The sequence below is a fragment of the Symsagittifera roscoffensis genome, chromosome 10, assembly GCF_963678635.1.
Source record: "Symsagittifera roscoffensis chromosome 10, txSymRosc1.1, whole genome shotgun sequence".
Lineage (NCBI taxonomy): Eukaryota > Metazoa > Xenacoelomorpha > Acoela > Convolutidae > Symsagittifera > Symsagittifera roscoffensis.
The window spans coordinates 42925015-42950040 of NC_087071.1; the positions used below are offsets into that span (position 1 = coordinate 42925015).

General features: G+C 34.0%; 1 non-coding gene across 1 annotated transcript; it reads left to right on the plus strand.

Moving 5' to 3' along the window:
• Positions 1-666: 666 nt before the first annotated feature.
• Positions 667-857, plus strand: LOC134855784 (U2 spliceosomal RNA). Its single transcript, XR_010164633.1, has one exon. It is a non-coding gene; the product is annotated as a U2 spliceosomal RNA (small nuclear RNA).
• Positions 858-25026: the final 24169 nt, after the last annotated feature.

The following is a 25026-nucleotide window of genomic DNA, read 5'->3' on the forward strand; positions in this document are numbered from 1 at the left end:
CATGATTCGAAACAGAAGGGAAGTAAGCAGATACAGAGTAGGCATCCGATTCCAGTGAGAAAGATGAGACAGCATAGAAGCAACGTACAGCAACCTAAATCATTCGACAGGTCATTTACAAAGAAACGGGGTGAAGAACTAAACCCGTACCGAACTTTTCTCACAATTTCACGTCTGATCATACAATTGTCAGACACTAGCTGTTTTCCAGCTCTGTGCATATTTGTTTCACGTGTGATCACTTCTGCCGTTTGAAGACTATACCTGAGCCAGACATGACTATACCTGAACAGACATGAGTATACCTAGTCAGAAATTACTATACCTAGTTAGACTTGAATATACTTGGTCAGAAATTACCATACCTGAGTCAGACCTGACTATATCTGCTCCAGGTCTGATCATGTAAAAAAGACATAACGCCATCTAACGGCAGAAACGCAGATGGTTATGATGTGGTCCACTGCAGTTTTACGATAGAATTACAAGCCGGCAGGGTGTTTTGATAAGGCAAAAAATCATAATTACTGCCTATTTTTGTTTATTCACTTTGATCTGGAGCGATCAAGCTTCCAATCAAGTCGGATAGCTTAAAAGTTTTATGGTCCGAGCTGTTGTTTCTTTGTTGTGTCTGAGGCATGTAGAAAAAAATCATTTGGCTCCTTTATCGCTCCTCGGCCTTTTGGCTAAGATCATGTGTAGTATCTGTTCTTATCAGCTTAATATCTGGCATGCTGGGCATTGCTTGGCACCAATATTAAACTGATTTTTGCTTCTCGAGTTTACACCGAAGCTTGCTTCAGTTGACTCACGGATTTTTCCAATCTCGAACTACCATCATGATATGTCTGCTTCAGGTCTGTTTCTGATCATGTAGTTTCAGGCATGAGTATGTCTGATCCAGGTATAATTATGTAAAGTCAGGTACAAACATGTCTGCTTCAGATCTGATCCTGTAACTTCAGGCATGGTCGTGGTCATGTCTTGTCCAGGTATGATCATGTAATGTCTGGTCCAGGTTTACTTAAAGTTTGATCGTATCTGACTGAATATCTGTTTTTCTTCATAACTATCATGTCTGGTACATGTCTATTTCAGACATGTACAGGGAAAAAAGAGACATGCCAGAGGACTGATACAGATATGGATTTAGTATGTTTTTTTTTGATGTCCCGATTTGAATTTAACAACAAATTTCAGTACGGGAAAAGCCAAAGATTTGAACTCTTAAATGAACTCTAAATTCCAAATTTTCCGTTGTTGGTCATTGAAATTTGCTCATGTCTCGATTTTGTAAGGTGGCTGAAGCAGTTTAACTTTGTTCACAAATCCATTTATTCAAATATCTAACCAGCTAAAAACAAAATACAAAATCAAAAAAGTTAACGTAGATTAGCACAATTTGTAATAATATAACTAATTCAAAGCAAAACTTTTTGGCGCGTCCGTTGAAAAATAAACTTGACGCGTCCGTTGATAGTGCGAATTTCTTAGCGCGTCCGTTGATAGTGCGTACTATAGCTATTCTAGATTGTTTATGCTCTGAAACATAACGGTTCTAGGTTATTGCTGTTGTACATCATAAATAGTCTGGACCATAGCTAAATCAATCCATTTTTAGTCCTGACCATAAGTACCCGGGTTGAGATCCAAGCAAAACAAATGCCGATCAAACAATTTCATCTATAGAGTCTATGGAAAAATGCATTTTCATAGAAAAATCACCGAAACCAATCTTTTAATAGTTTGAAATTAAAACAGACAAAAAGCATTAAACTATTTAAGCATTTTTTTTTTCCACAAGAAGGCTAAACATAAAATTTCATGAAAAAGTTAAATGATATTCATCCCCCCTCCCATAAAAAAAACAAATTTGACGTAAGCTCTGCAAAAATATTTTTATTGCCAACTGGCTTCAGAGCTCAAATTTAATTTCACCGAGTTTGATATTTTGTGTTCTAAACGTAGCGCAGGTTGAGTTTTTCACTCAACACTCACACGCAAACAAATTTTTATAGAATTTTTTTTTCTGTTTTTGTATGTTAAGATTTTGTTTTCAGGTTTTGTTTTCGATTTTTTTAATGTTTTCATATGCTAAAATATAGCTGAATTCATTATAAAAACCAGGCTTTTTTCCTCAATCACCGAATTTTTTTGGCATATAATATTGTGTGAAAAATTGCTTTATGTGGCGAACTCATCAAATGCAATTTATCTACTTGGTAAGAGCTGCATATACACTGGATTTTCTGTAGAATCCTTGGTTATTGCTTTTTTGATAAAAACGCAAAATTTTGAAACAAAAATTTTTTGTATCCTTTTTTATGGACAAAACGCTCGTCATATACTTTAACGGTAAAATTAAATTGCTTCAACTATTTTCATACAGTTTTTATTATAAACAGATGGCAAAAAGCTTTTTATTTTGTTCCAGAATAAAGCAAAATTGCTAATTATAAATCTTAATGAAAAAAAGAATGTTTATTTTAATATTTTCATACAATTAATTCAGTCCATGAAATTGTATGAAACATTATGATATTTTCAGTTAGTGGAATGGTGTATTAAGTATTTTTTTGTCAACTCGGGTATGTTTTTTGCTAAAACAATGTATGAAACTATATTATTTCTACGCCATTGCTGACATACGTTGTGGACCATACCTTATATAGACAATACCTGATTTTGGCCACAGCTTTTCAGGACCATAGCGGCTCTAGACCATAGGTAGTCTAGATAGTTGATCTATGTCATAGCGGTTCTAGGTTAGACGGGCATGCGTACCTGGTACCGCGTAGACTTCCGTTGTGATGGGGACTCGACATGCTGGACATGTTGTGGTCTGCGGTAATTTTCCCAGTTCTCCGTTAGTTACTACAACTATTGGTCTCCTAGAAAAAGTTCGATTAACAGCAAGCTATTTTTTGCATAAAATTGCCATTGAAACATTGTTCGTACAGCAAAATTTGAGCTCCAAAAAATTGAGGTTTTCCAAGAGTTGTGTTGCATTGACACCAATTCTGCTCAGATAAAAGTTACTTACAATTTCACCACAAATTATGCTGAAATTGTTTTGGACTGCTCAGTGCCTTTGCAAGTCAGAGTTTTTAATTCTAACAAAAACGTAAACATGGCTCAATTAATTTGTCTTCTCAAAAAGCTAATCAGTAAAAAGGAATTGCTGATTTTAAATACTGCCTGCAATTTTTAATTTTGACCATTTTGAGGCAACAATTATTCTTCAGTTTTGGTAAGATTTTTTGTTTTGTTGGTTGTAATAAAAAACAAAAATACCAAAATTCGGCAGAAAAAAATTAAATTGAGCAACAAGTAACCAACGTTTAACCTAGTTTAAAATGTAGAAAAGACTTTATGTGTGTTGAAATTTGCATCTCATTAAAGTGGAAAAAAATTGATGATAATTTATTTTCATTGTCAGTGTCCACAAAAGTGAAAACAAAAATCGATTATGATGGATGAAAAAAGAATTTTGTTGCCCGAAAAATAGTAATATTATATAATCCGTTTTTGTTTGATTATAATATATTTTTTCTCACTTTTAAGGACACTGACAAGGAAGCTCAATTATAACCAACTTGTATTTATGGAACTCCAATTCGGGTAGCTTCAATCGCATTTGCTCAAGACGGTGAATGAACTAACAACTCATCGCTCTCTAAGAATATCAATCACGCTTTTGACCTTCAATGAGAAACAATCGGTTCTAAACTGCTCTTTTTGCTTGCCACGAATTTAAAACATCGCAAACTTATTCAATGGCGAATCTCAATACTTCATTCGATGAAATAAAAGATACAGTAAATATTGATCCTAAATTGAAAGGCCTATTACAAGGGCTAATTGAGAATGTAAAAAGTAAGAATGATATCATTGTTGAATTGCAAAATCGGGTGCATTTTCTAGAGAATAAAGTTAATGAAATGGAAAGATATAGCTCAAAAGATTGGGTTATTTTATAAAATTTACCTTTACGATACGGAAATTTTACCCAAGAGGTCCTGACCTTTTTTAACAAAGTTATGGGCGTGGAGGTGAACAGCTACGACCTGAAGGCATGCCATCCCCTCGGCCCTGTGAGTCAAAACCAAAAATGTGTGGTTATAGTGAAATTTGTCTACTTTGATATAAAAAACAGAATTTATGGCAGGAAAAAGTTATTGAAAGATTTTTTGCACCCTGTAAATAAGCAACCAGTGTATATAACAGAGAGACATACTCAGCGCGATTCGGAGCTTCATGATTATTCTCGGGGTTTGGGAATTTACACAGTTACAAATAATTGTGCTCCTCAAGTTTTCGTTTCGAAAGCAGATGGTGGATTTCAAAGGCACAACTTAATTGATATTAAGGATGCTGATCAAATTTTCAAAAACAAGAATCCAATGATGGCAAGACAGGCAAAAAATGCTAGAAAACAAAATCCTCGTGTGATACAAAATATACAAAACAACTTTTCTCGCCCTCCCATTGTTTCAGTGAGGAAACGTGACAGAGAAATAACCCCAAATAATGAGGAAAGGAATCATCTGATTGATGAATTGTACAGTAGGGTATCGGGTCCCGTCAAATTGGTGCAATTTGTGGAATCACTTCAAAGAGATTCTCCACAATCAAAATTCGTCAACAACGGAAATAATAATCATGAAAACGATTCTGATTAGTGGCAAAAGCATTTCAACTCTATTTACAGTTTTTTGCCGTGAATATTTTTTGTTTCATTAGAAAAAACCTTTTGCGAGATATGACTGACCTGACAACAACGCAAACAGCATTTTTCCTAAATGTTCAATCCATAAGAGCCCATCATGACCAATTATCAGTTTTAATTGAATCCTTTGATAACAAGCCTGCATTAATCGGGCTGACTGAAACATGGCTCTCAGACAATGATCCTATTGGCATATATAACTTAGAAGGTTATGACAATATTGTCTGTGCAAACCGCGTAAACGCTAGAGGTGGGGGCGTTGCAGTTTTATTAAAACTGGCCTTAACTATAGTTATTTTAAATTACCAGTCAGTTTGGAGCTTATCGTTATCAGAATGTTTTTTGTCGATCACACTACACTAAATGTTTGCATAATATATCGTCCACCAAATCTGAAACTAGAAATTTTTTTTGAATTTATTTGTTGCTTGAATTGAAATCATTAAGTGGTGAAATTTTGCTAATGGGTGATTTAAATGTCGATATTATAGGTAACCAGCGCAATTTTTTTTACTACAAAAATCTTCTGCTTTCTTTTGATTTAGAAATTCAAAATATCGAGCCAACTAGAGTAACTAAATCATCAAGTACATGCATTGACCATATAATTGCGGCGGAGGAAACTCAGGTAACAACAATAAATTGTACTATTAGTGACCATTATGGACTTATGTGTGACCTATAAATTATTTCAGAAAAGCAAAACGTGAATTCTTATCATTCGGATTTCAACTATGATTTACTACTGAATGATGACTATTGCTTAAAATTTTTATTTTCGCTAAAAAATTGATTGAACAAAATTAATGATGATGATCCTGACCTCTACATCATTGAAATGACCCAAATCTTGATGGATGAAATTTCAAAGTATTGCTTAAAAAAAATCCGAAAACAGAATAAAAACAACCACCCATGGATTAATCTGAAAATCAAGAAAATGATGAATAACCAAAATATGTTACACAAAAAGTGGGTTCAGACACCATCAATTGAAAACAAAAATAATTTCACTTCATGTAGGAACAATGTTATTAAGGCTATAAGGGTGAGTAAACGCCGGTACTATGATAACTTGATAATGAGGAAGAAAAACTCGACCGGAATTTTTGATGCTTTCAAACATTTTTGTGGTAAAAAAATTGTGAATACTGCTTTGTTCGATGTTAATGTTTTCAATGAACACTTTGCTGATATTGGAGAAAAACCAACAGAAAACTTCAAACAAAAAGTGTATAGACCAAATTTTCCAGTTAATAAAAACACGTTCGTGATATTTGATACCAATCGATATGAGATACTGAAGGAAATTAAAAACTTGAACAATGAAAAGTCTACTGGTCATGATGGGATATGTAGTAAAATGTTAAAATTTTCTGCTCCGGTGCTGGCTGACCATTTAGCGCATTTTTTCAATATCTGCTTCGAAAAAGAGTGTTTTCCTAATTTTCTCAAAAATGCAAAAATTTTACCATTGTATAAAAATGGCGACAAAACTGAACCCGATAACTACCGTCCAATTAGTTTGTTGTCTTGTATAAGTAAACTTTTTGAAAAACTAATTTTCAATCGCATATCTAATTTTGCCGCTAAAAACAACTTGATTGATAAGCATCAGTTTGGATTTCGAAGTAATCATTCCTGTACTGATGCCATTTTGTCCATTACTGACCTTTTTTTGTGAATCAATTGAATCAAATTTTCCAGTTAAATTTTCCAAATTTTTTCAATTGAATCAAAAAAAAAATTTGGTTACTCCTGGTTTGAAAAAAGCATTTGATACAGTTGATCGGAAAATTTTGCTTGACAAACTTTATCAATATGGGTTCAGAGGTAAAATTCACAAGTTAATGACTAACTATCTTACAGGGAGAAACTAATATGTTTATTCGAATCAATCCGTCTCGAATATGCTAGAATGTACAAAAGGTGTTCTTCAAGGTTCAATTTTGGGGCCATTTCTGTTCCTTTTATATATATATGATATGCCGTCGGCCAGCAACGTTAAGCTAATATTTTTTGCAGTCGATACAACGGTAGTTGATGCTCAAAAAGTTGCATCCAAAACGAAGTTCCAGACAGAATTAAATAAAATATGTAATTGGTGCAATAAGAAAAAACTGCTCATAAATCAAAAGAAATGCAAAATAATGAAGTTTGGACGGGATAACTTGAATGAAAAATTTTCTTTTGATAATAATGTACTCGCCGAGGTTTCTGATTTTAGATATCTAGGAATTCAAATGGACAACAGACTCAAATTTGAATGTCATATTAATAATGTTTGTGGTAAATTAGCTAAATTTAACGGTTTACTATTCAAGGGTAGAAAATATTTCTCGAAAAATGTACTGGTTAAATTTTATAACTGCTATGCAAAGCCACTCATTTCCTACGGTTTAATTGCATTTGGTGCAACATCAAAAAGCCTATTAGAATAAATATTTGTGATGCAAAAACGTATTTTTAAAACTATTTGTTTAGAGAGAAAATTTGAGCATGCCTCATATATCCTACATTCGTTTGAGATTGACACCGTTTTTGCCTTATATTTCAGACAAATATTCAAAGAAACACATAATCAACTTCGTGGTAAAACTCCCCTTGAAACTTTTAATTTGGAATCTCTGAATACTCGTCGAGTTACTCGGGCCTCTGTGGCAAAAACTTTGCCAAGCATGAAAACTAGAACACAAATAATGCAACGTTCATGGAAAAATGTGTCTCTTAAACGTTGTAGTTTTTTGAAATCAAACGAGCTGATACCAGATAACCTAAACCAATTAACAGAGCATCAACTAAATGGGCATTTCAAAAAATTGTTTTCTTTGTTTCTTAAAGATAATGGAGATCTTCTAGATTTATTTTTTTGAATCATCAAGTCGGATACTATCTCGCAACTTCTGTCATAGGTTTTTTCAGGGTCATGCCTGGATAAGCTGCATAGCTTTTTGCGTGATCCATGGTGGGTTTGATTTGTACATGCGGTTTATTGTTTACCTGTCTATATAATATTACTCTCCTAAAAAACTATATTTAGAACGGAAAGCAAAGCTACTTAAATTCCGCTCATAAGTTTCATCATTTAGAACAAAAATTTGAAAAAAGTGTGAAAACTCCACAGGTAATAATCGATTTGTTTGGGTAATGTATCCTTTGGGATGTGAATGGTGGAGTGTTAATCAATTAATGTACCTTGTTGCGAATCCTGTAATTTTTGTTTTTTCTGTCATTAATTGTTTTATTTGAAAAAAAACAGCTGCGTTGAAAAAAGGTTTGAGAAAACGATACACAGAATCGCTCGTCCGGAAAATCTTGTACAGTCTTATTTCTCTTGTTTGAAAAGAAAAAAGTCTAACTAATTCGCGTTCCAATGTACCCAATTTTGATCTAACCGCGTGCTTCTTTTTTGTTTTTGTGTTCTCTTCAATAGCATGTAAATCAAGTACGTTAGGTTTTCATTTTTTTTTTCAAACGCATCTATTGGCGAAATCATTTTTAATTTCCTTCTTCAGAATATCGACAAGTGGGTTCTTTTGCTTGAATATTTTCTAATTTAATGTTCCTAACGCTAGATCCTTTCATGGCTATCGCAGCTGCAATACTCCCATTTTTAGTAGGTCGTGGTCTAAGTAGTAGTTCTTCTAATAACTTTTTTTTCTTAAAACACTCACGTTCTCTTTCATTTTTTTTACCTCCATCAAAGTTTGATCCATTTAAGTTTCAAGTTTTTACGCTATGTCTGAGTTTGAGTAGACCAAAACAGAGGTATTTCCAAGTCTGTCTGGATATCCTGCTTTTGTTGATATACTGCGATCCCAGTCATTTTTACTGCAGTTTCTGTTTCCTAAAACACTTTTTCCTTCGGTCTCATCCCACCTGAGTAGGTTATTTTTTGGTGTTGTTCTCAGCTACTCATCTTTATCCTCGATAAACCCCTTTACTCTCGATTACAGTTTTCCTATCTTCAATTCAGGGTGTTTAGTCCTGTCATATTCACAAACTTTCTGATGTCAGTTTTTGATGTTTATCTTCTATCGCATTCGCCATCGCATTCAGCGTTTTCACTCATTTCTTGTCCCTTGCTGTTGACATTTGTTGTTTAAACAGTAGGCTCATGTTTTTTATCCCTTTTATCCCTTTTATGTTTTTTTTATCCCTTTTATGATTATTTTGAGTTTCTCCCGTGATAGGAAATTTCTTCTTTTGACCATCTAAGCTGCCAGCGCTGATTTTTCGGTTTTTGTTTAGGCGATCAGTATAAACTAAGAGTTCATACCTGACAGTCTTATGATTTTTCTTAGTGAACGACCAAAAACTGTTTCGAAAGTCGATCTCTGTTTTGTTTTTTTTTCTATCCCAGATGTCTTTTTTCTGTGCTGACGTTGAGTATTATTGGCTTATTGGTTTTTTTGGAAAGATAACGTTTGGTCTTTTTTTACTGTTTGTGTTGACCCTTTGACTAGTTCACAACTTCTGTTTGTGATTTTGCTCGACTTTGTTTTTGTTATAAATTTGTTTCCCTGTGTTTTCCATAAAAATTGAGAACTGATTTGGGTTCTTGTATTGTCGACGTTTGTTTACAAGCTTTTTAAAAACATTGCAGCTCCTGCAGTTTTGGTGATCGTCGCCGATGGATTTTTTTGAAAGTCTTTCAGTTGCTTCGAGTGTATAAATTTTCTCTGAAGGTTTCCCTTAGGTCCGGCAAATTGTAACTCTGTTCCTTGATCCGGTAGTAAAAGTAGTGGTAGTGAGTACGCAATTTTTTTTGGAGCTACTTATTTAGCGTTCTTGTCATACCTCGTGCAATAACGAAACTCTTCATTATTGCTTCTTGGCCCAGATGTTTTCGATGAATTTGTTTCATCACAGCTAGGTTCAGCTGCACTAAGACAGCCAATCTGTTATCCATTAGGATGCAGTCGTCGATTACTGCCTTTGACCTCCTTTGATGACCCTTCTCAGCGTTATCGAAATATCTTCCGATATAAGAATCGCAGGTAGGCTTTTACACAACGACCTCGTGATATTAGAAAGTTTCCTTCTCTTAGCTGTTCGACCGCCTGAAACTCTCCATTCTCGACAGATGGCTCACTTTCCTTCTTGATTCGACGACATTGACCTCTTAGCCACCAACATCTTAAGCTATCGTTAAGCCATTCTTCACCATCTGACTGCAATTTAAGAGCTGTTTCTAGTTTGAGATCTCCTCGTTCATTGATTTTAACTCAATCAGGTTTTCGGCACTTCGCCTGTTTCCTCTTCCATCAAATGCCAGAAAGACAGGAGATAGGAGCTGAATTTCTGGGAATTTTTTTTACTGGGTACAAATCTTTTCACAGTCGGCAGCGAGCCCTTCTCTAATCGATGTGAGTTCTAGCGGTACTCCAGTTACCTCTTGTAACTCTCTAGCGCTTTCGAATATCTCCGTCACTTATTGCTCCGCTAATTACTCGTTTTTCATTTGATCTAATTTGTTTTTGGACTTTTTCCATTTTTTATCTGGCTCTTGAATCCCACTTGTCTTTGCAGTTTCAATACCAGATTATATCTTTTGCGTCGTTCTGTTGTTAGGAGGGTCCTTCTTTTGACTTCCTACCCAAGGTTAGCTCTCTTAGACCTATTAGCCGACGGTTGTTATAGTCCATAAACTGTGCCTGTATCTTAAGTTTTCCTGCCACTAAAATTTCCGATCTCTTGACTAGTCAATGATCTGTTTTGTTGATGCGCAGTTCGAACATGGTACCAGGCTTCCCTTGTCTATGATCCGTTGGTCTGTAATCGTTTATGCCTTCGGCGATTGGATCCTGTTTGATTTTGGGTCTTTTATTTAATCTATTTCACCAATATTATGTCTGTTGTGTGATTCTGAAGACCTGACTTGTTTTCCATCTGGGACTGAAAGTAATTTTCCATCGGATCCGCCGTCGCAGTTTCTGTTCTAGTAAACATAATTTGGAGTTTTTCAATCAATTTGAAATCTGGAACAAGGTTGGAAACTTCATGTGACCAAATCTTCGGCCATTTTTTCAACTTGTTTTTCATCAATTTTTCTATATGTTTTGGAAAAAAGATCTGGTTTTTTGGAAATTTCCCTTCTAAATTTTTTTCAGCCGCACCAGTAGCATGCCTTTCTCTTTGACTTCGAGTTCTCAAAATTGCTTCATTTTTTGTTGTGATCCTTCTGTTTGCACGCTCATCTGTTTTGATTTGATTTCCTGATCGCCGTTGTTGGTTTATTTTTATGGCAGAGCTCGATCATTTTGTTGCTGCTCCGCAAGTGTTGTTGGATTAATGTGTTCGTGTCTCAGCACTTGTGAGCACTTTTTTTGAATAACATTTCGAACGCTAGGATATTTTGTAGAGTCACATTTCTCAGTTTTGTTGTGAATAAGTCTCCAACTAATTCGCTTTTCACTATACACTATTCTGATCTGGCTGCCTGCGCTATTAAGACTGCGTAGAGTTTTTCTAGTTATTCCCTTTGTTCTTTTGTTCTTTTGATAAGCTTGTATCGCTCGTTAGTTAAACTTTTTTGTTTCAAACGTATCTCTTGCCACAGCGTTCATTTCTCCTTTAACCAAATTCGGTGATTCTACACGTTTTCTTCTGCCCAAAGTTTTACTCCCATCTGTCCTCAACAATAGAAATAACCCTTTAGGTCAGCTGTTTTGGATTTGATTTAACTTAACTATGTTCTTTCTATGTCAGTTTGTGTGATCTGTAAACTTTAAGCGGTTTTCAACAAGTTTACTCTCTTTAATCTTATTTTGTTTCGACCAATCCTGCAAATTTGAACATGCTTAAAAAATTTTATTTCAAGACCAGAGACCTGAAACACTTAATTTTTTGCCTATCCAGTGCATATTTTGGCCTCTGAATGGTCTCAATTTTAGTCTTTTAGGTATTTCGATCTTCAATTTTTATGAAGTAAAATAGCCAGTGAAAGTTTGTTTCTTAGCTCCCTGGCTGCTATCACTATCGCGTTTCTGGGAGGTTGCGTTTTAGGTAGTCGTTCTTACCATTTCCTCTTTTGACTTTCCTAATAATAGTTCAAGATTCATACTCTCTTTCACCGTCACCAACTTCAAAACTTAAAATTTTTAATTTGCTGACAGTCAAAATACTGATGTTCAAGTATGTACAGTTGTCTTGCGAGATTTTTTTTGCTGACTGCCCCATGTGATGGATTAACAATTCAGCTGATGCTTGTAAAAACATGTTAGGCTCAAGCTGCCTATTCAAGTTTTAAGGAATATTTTTCATTAAAATCTTGCTATGTGTTAGCAGTAGCGTTAGCACACTGCACGTCTCACTGGCATTAAAAAACAATTGGGTTCAACGGCCTTGGTAAAAATATATTAATCATTTGCTGTTTTGTTGTAAATTTACTTAAATTTCAAGGTTACTGCCTGAGTTTTATGTTTAGGTTTTGATTTCGATTATAGTGAGTTAGGTCCGATGTGGTTAACTCATAGAGTAATTTCGGATAGGGTACACCGTCTGCTCGTCACGCTATCTTATTTTCGGCCGGATAGATTCGTGCAACTTCTTAGTCTAACACCGATCCTAATCTTACTCTTATACTATCTAGTCTCAGGTTGTTTAACTAGTCTCTGCTAGGCTCAATAGATCTAGGGTATACTGGTTTATTGCGGCTGCTGAAGTTCTCTTGGAGAGACAACTAATTTCTAAGTTAAATTCAAATCTCTCTGGTGCTGAAATTACAAGTAATTTCAGCACTTACAAATAAGTGGGTTGTTAGTTAGATGGATCATGATTGGTTAATATTAAATACTTTACAGTGGTAAAATATCTAATTTATCCAATCATAAAATGTAGTTTAGATCAGGTTCCACCCATCCGGGTTTTACAGAGTTTTTTAGAATTGTCTTTCTGCAATTCAAAGGATGGATGATGGACGTTGGTATTTGGCGAACATCATATTTCTTCTGGGTTCTCTTGTTAGAGAAGTTCCAGGTTCAATCGTTGTGTCTTCTTATGACAACGACTGGGTTTTCGCAACAAACTCAAATCTGATTTCAGAATGGTTGGCTATGACAGGTTTTTCTGTTTCATGTAGAGAACTTCTTTTGTGTTTGACCTTGTCTGGGAATGGCGTGGGGATTGTGCGTGGAGGGGATGCCTGGTTACTCGGATCTGTACGTATACTTGAACATCGAGGTGGTCATTGGTCTAGTTCAATGAAGTCCTTTTCTGCGAAGTCAAGTCGTACTCTAAATCCTTTGAGTTGTGATTGTGGACGGCATATTGATTGTGGTTGGCCATTCTTTTTCGAGTGTAGTGGGGTCATTTTGTCTTTGGATGTTCGTCTTTGGTGTTGTATGCTGATCTATATACTGCAAAGTATAATTTACATTTTATAAAACTTTTATTAGTTCAGTGTTTTAATTATGATTTTGGTTATTTGTTTTCACAAAAGCTTTTTGTTTAGTTCGGTTATTTTGAAGAGTTACTCACCCTTGAGTACCTCTTATTAAACATAGAAGTGTGGTCACAAAGCGTGGATGTAGCGCGGTGGGTTAGGCCGGCTATAGAGCATGCTCAGGACGTCCTCTCTGGTTGGTTAGGCCAGGAGTGGGAGTATGATTTCGTGCGGTTTCTGTGAGAGGTTCTGTTATGTGATAACGTTTTATGTCGGGTTTCTGGTGGTTTTTCTTATGTTTCGTTGGTTGTGTCCTTTTTTCAAAAATCAAATTGTTTTTGGTATGGGTTTGTCTTTCGACTTTTTTGTGTTTTATTATTTCTTTCTTAGACTTTATAATAGTCTTCAAAAGAATAAATTATCCAGTTTTAAACTGGGTTAATCCGGTTTGGGTACCGTTGGTTTCCTTTTCTTAGTCATGCTGTTATTCTATGTGTTGTGGTGTTTAGTAAGCTGCGTTGGTTAGTTCTGTTTAGTATATAATTCCTTTCCAACCGGGTTAAAGGAAAGTTTGAAACTTGTTATCGTGTGTTAGAGTTGTTGAGTGTGAAAACTTAAAACTGAAATTCATTATTTAAACAATTCTTCGTGGGCGAGCTGTGCGAGTTTGGATAGAATTCTTGTGCGAGTGAATGAAAATATCAAAAGGTTAGTACTGCTCTTCGTCTTATCAATTTACTACATAGAATTTCAATTTTACTGCTAGTTTTGGGGAAAAATTAAGTTACAAATTTTCATCATTATTAGATTTACTGCTTGTGGGGAAATAATTTATTAATTAATTTATTACATTGGTATGAATTTTTGTTTAATTTAGCTGGTGCAAAATATTAATAGAGTTTTGAAGAATTTGAAGAAGTTTTCTATTTTTTATTTTTCTTTTGTGTTTTTTGCAGATGATCGTGGGATTAAGACTAAAATTTAAATGAGACATGGATAAAGAATGATTAGTGTTTAATTTGAATTTATTAGTGAAGAATATGTAGAAATTATACTTACCTGTTAGTCGTCGGGGAAAAACCGTGGGGGAAGATGTCGTGTATTATGTCGGAATTTGTTAGTAATTTTGCTAGTATGCGAATGATGTTTTTAGTTTGAAGCAGTGGCCAAAGCAATTGAAGTGCTTTAATGGTTTTTAGTTCTTCAGTGCCAACTGCAAACTCATAAGGCGTGTTTTGGATAAGATTATATAATTTGTGATTGTATTTAGTGTTGTGGATGAATTCTAATATTGGGATTTCTATAGGTTGAATAAATTCATGTGGGATAAGGAAGGGTCTGGATTCTTCTGCGTTAAGGGTCTTCGTGATGGGACAAAAAATATACATTTGAGTTATGGGATCATAATTGCGAAGAATACCGTGAAGGTTAGTATCTTTGATGCAATATGTGAAGTTAAAGAAAAATGGGGAAGTGTATTTAGAATTAATAAACTGAAAACGGTGGTGTGGTTGTCTTGATGGAGTGTGCAGGTCAAAATGATTTTGTATGAAGCGATAGTATGTGTATGTGTGGGTTTGTTTAGCGCGTAACATAATGTCGTGTGAGCAGTGCAAATCTCGTTCATGTGGTGCAAGGAAATGAAAGGTTAGTGAAAATAATTGAAATCTTTCTTTAAAACTTTCGTAAGCTTGTGTGTCGGTTAGTGCTTCAGAAATGACGTGGTCGAATTTGCGATCAAATATATTGAGTGTAAATACATATGGTGTTTTAATGAAGAATTTTTCTGTGATTTGTGGGTTAGCGAAGCGATCATCATCTAAAAATTGGTCTTGGTTAGTTCGGATGATGTTATGATCGTAATATTCTATCGTATATTCGTTAGCTCGGGGTGCAGTGTATGTTTTTAGTGACTTTTTATATCCTATATAAGTAAATTGTCTATGTGTTAGTGGTGTGGTGAGTCGGTATAGCATATCTTGATTTCTTTCTATATCGAGGTGAGTATTAGATTATGGTAGGCAAAGGGGATTAGTAAAATGATAATATGATGTCCAATGAAGTGTAGGCATTAAAACATGTTCGTCTACAAAGCTACGTGTGTCGTTAGTGTCATGAGGGGTGTTTAAAGTATACTGTGGAAATGAAGGTAGGGTGATTGTTAAAAATTCTTTCGTGTTAGTGGGATTTGGATGATTAATATATTCACGGGCTGTTCCTGGTTTTGTTGGAAATGGATGGTTTGGGAATTTTCTTTTGAAAGTGCGATAGGCTCTATTAGTGATATTTGATGATTCGGTGGATGTGGATGATTGTGCTAATGATACGGTATACGCTGAAGAGGGTGTAGGGGTAGGTGGGTTTGATGATTCTATTGTGGATGAAATCTGATTTATAGTTGGGGTGTTAAGGAGGAAGGGTTGTTGATGTAGGGTGATAAAATTATCTAGTTCTTGGGAGATTTGGGGAGTATCTGGAGAATTGGATGATAGGTCTGAATGAAATGAAGAGTAGGTGGGGGTGACTTGGGAAGCGTAAGAGGGTGTAGAAATGGATGGGAGTGGGTTATTTGGTGGGATTGGCTGAAAGGGGGGTGTTGAAAAATTTGAGGAGTTTATTTGAAAATTATTGGATGGAGATGGTTCGGAGTCTGCAAATTCATCGGGGGTTTCAATATTAGGGTTGTTGAGTTGTGAAATGGAGTATAAAACTGAAATACTTAAATTAGTGTCTGAATTCATGCCTGATGTTATATTACTAGATGGGAAATCAGGTGGCGGGAAAGCAAAAAGTGGAATTATAGTAATTGGAGTGTTGAGATTGGTTGGGTGGGAATTTGAGCGGTGAAAGGATCCAAGTTGTCGGCTCATCGTGGGCTAAAAAAATATTTTTTTGAGACTGAAAAGCGGTGGTATGGGGTTGTTCTATAATTTGTTCATACATCTTGTGAATGATGTGTCATTATATGTTGAATGGGACTTTGTGATATGGTTGGTCTGAAATTTGGGTTATGTGTTATTGCTAAATTTCGAAAACTTCGTGGGACTAGGGATAATGGATGGTTATGTGGTAGGGGTGGTAACTGTGGTGCTGTAGGCGTTATTTCTACATTGTTATGTTCTTCGTCGTATGTGTTTTGTCTTGTTGCTATTTTTGTGTTGTATTCTTTTATTTGTGCGTCTAAAAGAATTTTGTTTATTGATGATAAAAAAATTCCAAAGAATCCTGCAAATAATATGCGTGCTACACTTGCTTGTCTATTGACTTGTGTGTGTATAGCACATGTGTTATAGATTCCTTTTAAAAGTGAAAAAAGAAATCCTATAAAGTTAAACATTGCGTATAGAATAGTCAACGTTTCTAAGATGTAATAGGGCCATCCTAGAAAATCAAGAATTTCATTTTTTAGTGTAACGAAGCTAAAAATATTTATAGGTGAGATATCTTGTGGTCGGTATTTTTCACCGTTTAGATATATATAGTCTTTAATGTCTTTAAAATATCCGCTATAATCTTGTGTATAAATATCTGCAAATCCTGCGGTTTCGGCAAGTTTAAGTAAGTTTTGGTCAATTGATTGTCTTTGTATAGTATCCATTTGTGTTAATAATTCTTGGAATTGTTGTGTTCTAATGTGATGTTGGATATCGGATTTTGAATATATTCCAATTGATTGTAAGTCGATATTTGGGTTTCGAGCGATAGCTTTAATGCTTTCTGGTGAAAAATTTTTGAGTGACTGCATTAATGTGGGATATGGGGTAAGAAGGTAATATTTATCTTCATCAGGGTTCAGTTGTACTACATTGTGGCTATTTTCTGATCCACATGGAACTGCGGTATCCCAGAAATAGGTTCGTCTTGAAAGTGTGTCAACGAAATGTACTTTATTCTTATAAAAGATAGGGATTCTTTTATAGCATCGTTTATCTTCAAAAACATATAGTGGTGATACTTTTTTGGTACAGGTATAAAACCATAAAATGTTTCCTTCGTAGTCTAAAAAATTTGATCTATTTCCTGATAGTAAATATCCTGCGTAGGGTATTTTTAATACTGCTAGTGCTAGTGATTGTAAGATTTGTGTCCGTTCTAATTCGCATAGTTGGTGAAGTGTTTCTAATTCAGAGAGTGACATTTCTTGAAAAATTCGGCTAATTGTGTAGTCTAATTTCATATCTAAGTGAATATCATAGTGGATATTACCGAAATATGTACTATTCATTAGTGATAATTCTTGTAAACGTGTGCTTCTAGTGTCATGGGGCTTTAGATATCCACCAGGTTGACCTTTACTTTTTTGAAAATTAACTGGTATATATGATGTTCCTTCGTTTAGAGGATGACCTGTGGCATATGGGTCGATTTTTATTTTTCCAGTGGTCATGTCGAATCCTTTTTCGTATTCAACTAATATTTCGGAGTATTGTGTTTTGTGAAGTGGGTTTTTGTATTTACATGCAAGTTCTGTTTCTTGATATATTTGAAAACGTGTCAATTTATTTTCTATATTGTGAATGTTTCTAAAATTAGAACTTAGTTTTCGTGATGGATTTACTTGTTCATATGAAATTGACTGTATAAAATTTTTTTCGTGAAATTTTATCATTCGGGCGTGTATTTTTGCTACTTGAAATGTTGTACATGTGTCTTCGGGGAACCAAACAATTGTTGCTTGTGTTCGTGTTGTAGGGTCACAATAGCCTTGATCGTTTTTACAAGGTAATCTAATTCCTTGATAGATCATTGTGTTGTCAGATAAATCGCGTGTGAGTTGTATTTTTTCGAGTTGTATTTTCCAATCGAAAAACATGATTTTTTGATATCCTTTATTTTTTGTGTCTGCTTTGCAGTTTGATGGGTTATTTATACCTATGTGTGGTATCCAGTGTTTATTTATCGTGTATGTCATAAGTTAATCTTCCGTATGCGCCGTTGTATGGGTATTTTTCATCTAATTTTATATGTCCTTGATATCTTTCGAGTTCTGCTTGATGTACAGAATCTGCAAAAACTTGGAAATATACTAACTTTCTATCTGTGTTTTTATTTCTTGTGATATTTAGTCTGAGTAACTCGTTTTTACAATCTTCGGGATTGAGATGTAAAAGTCGTTCGATATTACTTTGGTAGAATGATTCGTGGTCAAGTCGGTTTTTATTTCCATTTGAGACTTGTGAACAATGTACTTTCTTTTCAGAAAATGTTGCTGTGAATTTATATCCTATAACTGTTGTTGCTCGGGCTTTTGAATAAAGTGTCGCTATTACATTTGTAGTTTCTATAGCTTGTGGTTCTGTTTCGCATTGTGATACTTGATTTATTGCATATTTGTGTAGTGTTTTTTGTTCGTTTTCTTCACAATCGTAATGTGTTACCAATAAATCTTGGGATCCTGTACGGGGGGAAGGATTTATGTTCTGGTTGGAAATTACTAGAAAAAAGAGTTGGAGAAAAATTATTATTTTTAGAATATACATGTGTATGATAATCCTGAGTATGGGTTATAAAATGTGATGTAACCAATTGTCTTTTTGGTATATCTGTCGTATTTGTATATTACTTCAGTTGTTATAAATGGTGGTGGTAGGGATTGAGCTGTTATATTTGGTGGGTTTAATGGATAGGGATATTGAGCGATGTTGTTGAGTTTAACCGTGATTTCAAATTTTAATTGTAGACTATTTTGTTGGAGTATTTGGATGTTATGATCACGAATGTCTTCGTGGATGTCTTGTCTATATTGTAGTCTATTGAGTGCCCAGTTGTGGAGTCGGTTACTTTCTGGGTGTTGTCCAAATAATGGTGGAGGTGCTGTAAATGTATTCCAGTCTAGTCTTAAAGGAATATTTGTTGATGATTGTTCTCGATATCTAGCGTCGAGGTTATTTGGGAAATTTAAGTTAAAAAGTGTTGGTGAAATCTGGCTTATTGATGGTGTTGATGGTAGTGATAATGTTTCTGGTAGTGATGAAGATGTTGTTGTATCCGTAGAAATGTCTATTGGATCATTGATTAAATTTGGTTCACCTTGTGTGAATGATTGTGTTGTCCAATATGGTAGTCGTGATGTTTGGTTTGGGGGGTTAAAGGGATTTTCACGTATTTGTTCAGATGTTGGTGTTGAACCTAAGTAATCTGAGGGTAGGCTTGAAGTGCTACGTTGTGAAAGAAGCGTAGGGGTTTCTGGTAATATACCAATGGGGTTTTCTGGAGTATTTTGTGATGGGGATTGGGGTATATCAAAATGTACTCGGGGGGTTTGAAAATTCCTGTTTCGTCGAGGATGTATAATTTGTCTATTTATTTCAACTGTATTTTGATTTTGACTTAGATTTCGTATTCTACTTAATTCTTGTGGTAGTGTCGGGTATAAGTTATATGTTGGTTCACTTAGAGGTGCTTGTCGTTGAACTGGTTCTAATGGTTCAGATAAGCGAGCGTGTCGTTCTTCAAAGGTATAAGGGTTATCTTGAAAAGAAATTCGTGTAGATGTTTGGGGGTTTTGTGTAGTTTTAGGTGGTGTTGGATTTTCTTGGGATGATGTCGGTGAAGACTGACTGTGGGATTGTTGGTTAGCAATTTTTGATGGTTTTTGATCTGTTCTTTTTTAGTGAAAAAATTTATGTTTATTGTAGTACTCTTCTAGAAAAAGAATTAGAAGGATTGTTGCTAGGGCGAATGTGATGATTGCTTTTTTTATACATTTGCATATTGTCAAGATGAGGGATGATAGAAATGTTATAAATATTACAAATAATAAAAAAAAAAAATGGGTTCTACTAAAAATGGTTCGTATCATTTAGATAAGTTTTGTGAATCGTACCTGTGGATATAGTCAATAGCTTTTGAAAATTGGAGGTATAGTTCAAATAGGGAATAGAAAAATAAAAAAATATTGCAAAAATGATTAAGATTATTATAAAAGCTTCAAAGGTATCAAAAAGAAATATGATTAAAAGTTTAAAGATCGTGAAAAAGTTTATGAGAATGTTAAGAATTATGTTGACTAGTCGAGAGAAGACCATTTAAGAAATGGCTTCTCGATCGAATATTTTTTGTTGCTTGAGGCAATTTTCAAGTGTGGTCGAATTATTTTTGGTTTTTTGACAAGTGGGTTGAGTTTTGTGAAAAATTGTTGGGGGCGAATTTTATGGTGATCGGGAGGTCTTCTTTTTCTTTATTTTTATTTGTCAAGTGATCTGGGGTATTTTTGAATTTTTGATACTTTAGGCTAATTAAAATGGTCGTTCTTTTACTTTAGGCTAATTTAACATATTTGTTTGGGGGGTATTTGAGGTCTGAGTTGGGGAAATATTGTTGATCTTTGGTTTATTAGATAAGGTAGGTTATGATATTATGGTGATATTTATTTTAGTTGTCAAGTTGGAATGGTTTGCTTATTTTTGACCTGGAGGTAGCAAAGTTATAGTTATAGATATGCCTGGAGTTTAATATCTTTCGTCTAGTTGGTTTGAGTTAGAGTTATAGAAGGTGACGGATTGGATGAATCCTATTGGCTAATTTTGAACTAGAATTGTTTCGTGTCTGTCAGCATGTTATTTTGAAAAGTGAAAGTTCAAAATATTTCAGAGATGCAAGGATTAATAAATGTAAAATTAAAGTTGTTTTTGAAATTCAACTTTCTTTAATATTTTAGATTGTGGGATGAATGTTTTATAATTTTTGCGTGGTTGATTTCTAAGTCGTGATGACTCTCTATGTTCTGATTTGTCGATTTGTTCTTGGGGTATAATTTTTTCTGTCATTTTTCTATTTTTTCTTTCTTTTTGGGGAATATTTTTTTCTATCTTTTTTATATTGTGTTTTATTGTAGTTGATTTTTTATTTTGGTTTTAGGGATGAATGTCATGTTGGTCTTTAGTTTCATTTTCTGTATGTGGGTTATTTTGAATAACTTTTAAACTTGTGAAAGAATATAATTGAGTTAGTTCGCGTAGTGCGTACTCTTTTGGATAATAAGGTAATAGGTTGTTTCGATGTTGAACAATTTCTTTTTGTTCTGAGTCAGTGATTTTGTACGTGACATCAGTGGGTTTTGCAATTATTTGGAATGGTCCTTTACGAAGGGGTTGTAATTTTTTAGAAATTCCTTTTTGAGTGTTAAAATTGGGTATTAAAACAAATGTTCCAATTTTTAAATCGGAGGCTGGTGTAAAACGTGAATTTATTTGTTCATTAATGTTTTGTCTTTGTAACAACTTTTTTGTTATCTTTTGGTAAATTTCATTGTGTTTTTTATCTCTGTTTAAAATCCATTAGGTGTGTGTACCGGAGGCTAATTTAAGAATTTGTGGGTGATGAAAATGATCTTCATCATGTGTGTGTAAAGGTAGGTTATAACAAATTGAATCTTTATTCGGTTGACAATGGCTTTGTGCATTTTTGTGAGAGTTTGCTGTAAACATTATTGGTTTGCGTGGCTTTTGATTAAAAACCATTTCATATGGTGACATTCCTAGAGTTGTCGTGATTTGTGAATTATATGCCAAGGGAAATAGTTTTACATCTGCTGACCATTCGGTGTATCTTGTATCATTTCCATTGATGATACATCTAAGATATTCTTGTAGTGAACGGTTCATACCTTCGACTAAGCCGTTTGTCCAAGGTGCATGAGATGTACGTGGTTTGTGTTTGATGTTATATAAATGATATAATGTGATGATTTCATTATTAATGAATTCTGTGCCGTTATCTGTAACTAAAATTTCTGGTAGTCCGAATTTGGCTATCCAGTGTTCATAAAGTGTTGTGTAAGCGTAATAAGCGTTACAATGTGGTACTGGGTTAAGTGCTACATAATGTGTAAATGCGTCAACAATTACCATAATGTATGAGTTTCCTTCGGATGATGGTGAAACTGGTCCTTTTGTATCAAATGAAATACGGTGGTTAAAGTACAAACTTTGTCCTTTAAAATCTTGTTTTTGTGCTATTTGTTTTTGGTTTGGATAAGGTTTATTTAGCTGACATACTATACAATCATTGCATAGTACTTTTATCCAAATTGGTGCATTTGGGAAATAAAAATTTTGTATAAAATTTGAATATGTTTTTTCTGATCCAGAGTGTCCTTTAATGTTTTGTGTATGCGAAATGTTAAAAGCTATGAGAATCATACTTAAAGGGAGACAGGGAACTGTCGATTCATTTAATTGGTATTCTAGAAGGTCTGTGTTTTCATTAATTGTTGTATTGTTGAATTTTCGAAAATATCGGAGAAGTGTTTTATTTCCTAAAATTGTGGTATCTGCTTTTACGGGTTTAGTTTTATACTTGTGCCATGATTTTAGTTGTCTAATTACTGGGTCAAGATTTTGATATTGTTTCAAGGTTGTAATTGTAATTTTTTCTGTTGGAGGGAGAAAAATGTTTTCAATTTCTAATTTAGATAAAGGAATTGTGTCAAGTGGGTCATAGAGGTCAAAAACTTGATTTATTGTGTATTTTGAATCGTTTGTTTGTGGTCCTGATAAATTTATTTTATCAGTTAGATTTTCTTTTTCAATTAACGGAAAAAGGTCTTTTTTATGCGAGTGTTGTTTTACTCTTTTTTGTTGGGTGTTATTTTTTATCCATTGTGAATATGGAATTGGTTTGAAAGTTGATGTTCCAAGTAGATCAACTTCGTAGTGGTTATTTTGGCAATCTAAATAAAGTGGGAAGTGTTGTAGGTTATTTATTTGTGATTGTTCAACGTCAGTTTTTACTGCATATTTGCATTCTAGTCGGGGTGATGTTTCGTTTTCTGCAAGGTAAAATTTTATATTTTTGGGTATTTCAACTGTAGTTTTACGTGTAAGTAATTCAGGTGGTGTATTTCGACTTAATGTGTCTGGTAATGCAAGATTTTTTCCTGCTGTCCAAACTATATGTAAGTTTGGAAATTTCATTAGAAGTAATTGAAATCTGTAAACTCGGTGATTTGGGTTGGATTTTTGTGTAAAGAGAAAAATGATTGGTTTGTGATCTGTGAATAGAACTGTTGGATGTTTTGATCCAAGTATCAGAAATTCATATTCTGTAAGTATATAGATTATGGCTGTACATTCTCTCATTAGAGTTGAGAGTCTTAGCTCTGCTTGAGTGAATAACCGAGAATTTGCTGATATAAAGTTCATTTTGTTTGTACCATTGTGTGATTGTAATAAAGCTGCGCCGATGCCAAAATTTGAAGCATCGCACATTGCGTAGAATGGTTGATTTGGGTCTGGAATTGTATTCGAAATTTGTTCAGTTAAGAGTTTTTTAATTTCTTGAAATCGTGTTTGATGTTCTGTATTCCATTCAAAATTATTTTGTTGTCTAAGTATATTATAGAATGGTCTTAAGTATAATTGCATTTTATAGACGTATTTGCTTAAAAAATTTAACATTCCAAGGAATTCTTGGATTTTCTTTTTGTTTGTTGGTGGTTGAAGCTTCTGAATAGCATCAATGCGTGATTTTAATGGAGTGATTGTTTTTCTTTCTATATTATGTCCTTAGAATTTAACTCGTGTTAAAAAGAAGTGTGATTTATCGGGAGCGGCCTTCAGGTTTTCGTTCTGAAGTATTTTGTGATAGTGTTCTAAAACTTGAAACATTTCTTCTTTTGTCTGTGATTGCATAAAAACATCGTCTAAATAGGTGATTGCGTTTTTCTTGAGTATTAGTAGTCTAAAAATTTTACTCATAAAAGCTGAAAATGCTGCTGGTCCTATGGATATTCCACAGAATAGGCGGTTGAATTCATATTGTTGATTTCCAATAACAAATTGTGTTAAACGTCGTGATTGTTCATCTAGTGGCATTTGATTGTATGCACTATTCATATCTGCGGTTATAAAGTATTTTCCGTTGATTTTTGTTAGAATAACTTGTATTGGTTCAATAGGCCAATTGCATTTTGATTCGTCTGTTAGTGAATTAAGATATCTAGCGTCTAGAACTATTTTTAATGATTCTCCTTTTGCTAGGATGATAACAGGGTTGATAAATGTGTTACCTTTTGGTTGTTCGTCCTTGTTTACCGGTGATATAATTTTGTATTTATATCATTACTGGTTTATTTTATTAGCTGGTTGGCTAACTTATCAAATTCGTCTTGTGTTATTTGTGAATGTTGGAAGTTAAACATTGTCAAAAATTTCTGTTGATCCGCTGTATAGTTATTTATGTTGAATGTAGGTTTGAAATATGGGGTTTTTGTGATATAATCTGTATTTCTTTTTTCATTACTTATTATATTATTTATGGATAATTCTTCATTAAGAATTGTGGATTGACAAATATCTAATAATTGGAGTATATTATTTACGCGATATGCTTTTTCATGCATTGGTGATGTCGTAGCGTTGGTTTCGCAATATCCTAAAAGTCCTAAAGGTAATGTTACTTGATACGGTGTATTTTTGTATACATGTAACGAGATAATATCTGAATTCGAATTTTTCAAATATTTTATGGATGAAATTGTGACTTTGAAAAACTTATGAATAGGTTTGAATTCAAAGTCTGACATATAGAGTTGTTGTTTATTTTGATTTTTATCATATTGGTGAACTTGTTTTATTGAAAAATTATATATGTTTCCTGATAGTGGTTTCAGGTGTTTTCTTTGTTGGTTATATATTGGATAAAATTTTGAAAAGAATGGTGGTTGTTTGTTTAATCTTTGAAAAAATGTTAGGGATGTGTCTTTTGTTTTTGTGTACTTATCTTTGATTAGTATTTTATTATTCAAGATATTGATTGTTGGTATATATTTAGAGATAAATGGTATTCCAATGATATTGTGTTTAATATCAGTGATATGAAATCTTTGTTTAAATGGTTTATTTAAAATTTTATTTTGCTCTATTGTTCTTGTGGGCAGAAGAAATAATTGAACTTTTCCATAGTTTAC